Source organism: Anastrepha ludens, unplaced genomic scaffold (genome assembly GCF_028408465.1).
Source record: "Anastrepha ludens isolate Willacy unplaced genomic scaffold, idAnaLude1.1 ptg000058l, whole genome shotgun sequence".
Lineage (NCBI taxonomy): Eukaryota > Metazoa > Arthropoda > Insecta > Diptera > Tephritidae > Anastrepha > Anastrepha ludens.
In genome coordinates, this window is record NW_026530053.1 from 67,501 (window position 1) to 70,000 (window position 2,500).

General features: G+C 31.0%; 2 non-coding genes across 2 annotated transcripts in view; both read left to right on the forward strand.

Annotated features, from left to right (window-relative positions):
* LOC128871130 (5.8S ribosomal RNA) overlaps positions 1–119 on the forward strand; it is a 181-nt gene extending 62 nt beyond the window's left edge. Inside the window, exon 1 of the ribosomal RNA XR_008455747.1 lies at positions 1–119. This exon is cut by the window's left edge and continues 62 nt beyond it. This is a non-coding gene — a ribosomal RNA (5.8S ribosomal RNA).
* A 438-nt stretch (positions 120–557) lies between these two features.
* The window catches only part of LOC128871142 (large subunit ribosomal RNA), a 3,992-nt gene continuing 2,049 nt past the window's right edge, over positions 558–2,500 (forward strand). The window contains exon 1 of the ribosomal RNA XR_008455759.1: positions 558–2,500. This exon is cut by the window's right edge and continues 2,049 nt beyond it. This is a non-coding gene — a ribosomal RNA (large subunit ribosomal RNA).

Genomic DNA, 2,500 nt, shown 5'->3' on the forward strand with positions numbered 1-2,500 from the left:
TCGTGTGAACTGCAGGACACATGAACATCGACATTTTGAACGCATATCGCAGTCCATGCTGTTATGTACATTAAATTAAATTTTAAAGTACTGCTTGGACTACATATGGTTGAGGGTTGTAAGACTATGCTAAATAAGTTGCTTATTCTTTTATAAAAATAATTGAATTTAAGCAAATGTGTATATTATTGGATTTTAAATAATTCATAATATTAATAGCAAAAAAATAAAGATATATAATGAATTTTTTATTTATTAATATATTCTTAAAAAAAAAAAATCCTCTCAAATAAAATGAAATAAAAAAAATTTTGAATCTAAGTATTCTCTTTAAAAAATTTTCATATTATTTATATATATATAAAATATTAATTTATATATGTAATTAAAGGAGGAATGTCTAGCATAAAAATTAATTTTTTTTATTCTAGAATTGCCTCATTTTACATAATTATTATTTATAATATATATTTATATAAAAGGAAAAAAGAAAAATAGAGATGAAAAGATGATATAATTATTTATTAAATTGTGAGAAGATAAAAAATATTTTAAAACAACCTCAACTCATATGGGATTACCCCCTGAATTTAAGCATATTAATGAGGGGAGGAAAAGAAACTAACAAGGATTTTCTTAGTAGCGGCGAGCGAAAAGAAAATAGTTCAGCACTAAGTCACTTTGTCTATATGTCAAATGTGAGATGCAGTGTATGGAATATCTTAATATCTAGTATGAGAAATTAACGATTTAAGTCCTTCTTAAATGAGGCCATTTACCCATAGAGGGTGCCAGGCCCGTATAACGTTAATGATTACTAGAAAGATATTTCCAAAGAGTCGTGTTGCTTGATAGTGCAGCACTAAGTGGGTGGTAAACTCCATCTAAAACTAAATATAACCATGAGACCGATAGTAAACAAGTACCGTGAGGGAAAGTTGAAAAGAACTCTGAATAGAGAGTTAAATAGTACGTGAAACTGCTTAGAGGTTAAGCCCGATGAACCTGAATATCCATTATGAAAAATTCATCATTAAATAATTAAAAATAATGTGCATTTTTTTCATATAAGGACATTGTAATCTATTAACATAATAAAGTATTTATCAAAAGATCATTGGTGATATTAAGTTTATTTAAATTAATTTGCTTTTTAAGCATATTAACATAGAATAAATACTAATGATTTGATAAAGTGTTGATAGATTTTATTATATATAATGCTAAAATTCATTTTTTGAATTTTACAAAAAATTTAATATCTATGATATTAATATTTATTTGTATGCATTTATATGATTAACAATGCGAAAGATTCAGGATACCTTCGGGACCCGTCTTGAAACACGGACCAAGGAGTCTAACATATGTGCAAGTCATTGAGTTATATTAAACTTAATGGCATAATTAACTTAACTTAAAAATATAATGGGATTAATTTTTAGTCTATTTTCTTAAATAGTCAATTAATTCAATCCCGGGGCGTTCCATATAGTTATGTATAATGATAATTTATTATTATTTATACCTCTAACTGGAGCGTACCTTGAGCATATATGTTGTGACCCGAAAGATGGTGAACTATACTTGATCAGGTTGAAGTCAGGGGAAACCCTGATGGAAGACCGAAACAGTTCTGACGTGCAAATCGATTGTCAGAATTGAGTATAGGGGCGAAAGACCAATCGAACCATCTAGTAGCTGGTTCCCTCCGAAGTTTCCCTCAGGATAGCTGGTGCATTTAAAAATTATATAAAATAATCTTATCTGGTAAAGCGAATGATTAGAGGCCTTAGGGTCGAAACGATTTTAACCTATTCTCAAACTTTAAATGGGTAAGAACCTCACCTTTCTTGATATGAAGGTTGAGGTTATGATATAATGTGCCCAGTGGGCCACTTTTGGTAAGCAGAACTGGCGCTGTGGGATGAACCAAACGTAATGTTACGGTGCCTAAATTAACAACTCATGCAGATACCATGAAAGGCGTTGGTTGCTTAAAACAGCAGGACGGTGGACATGGAAGTCGTAATCCGCTAAGGAGTGTGTAACAACTCACCTGCCGAAGCAACTAGCCCTTAAAATGGATGGCGCTTAAGTTGTATACCTATACATTACCGCTAAAGTAGATGATTTATAAAACAATTTCGATTGATTTATAAATTTTGAAACTTTAGTGAGTAGGAGGGTACAATAGTGTGCTTAGAAGTGTTTGGCGTAAGCCTGCATGGAGCCGCTATTGGTACAGATCTTGGTGGTAGTAGCAAATAATCGAATGAGACCTTGGAGGACTGAAGTGGAGAAGGGTTTCGTGTGAACAGTGGTTGATCACGAGTTAGTCGGTCCTAAGTTCAAGGCGAAAGCCGAAAATTTTCAAGTTTTTAATAAAAAAAAATATTAATAAAATTTATATATATATATTAAAAAATAATTAAATACTTGAATTATTTTGAACGAAAGGGAATACGGTTCCAATTCCGTAACCTGTTGAGTATCCGTT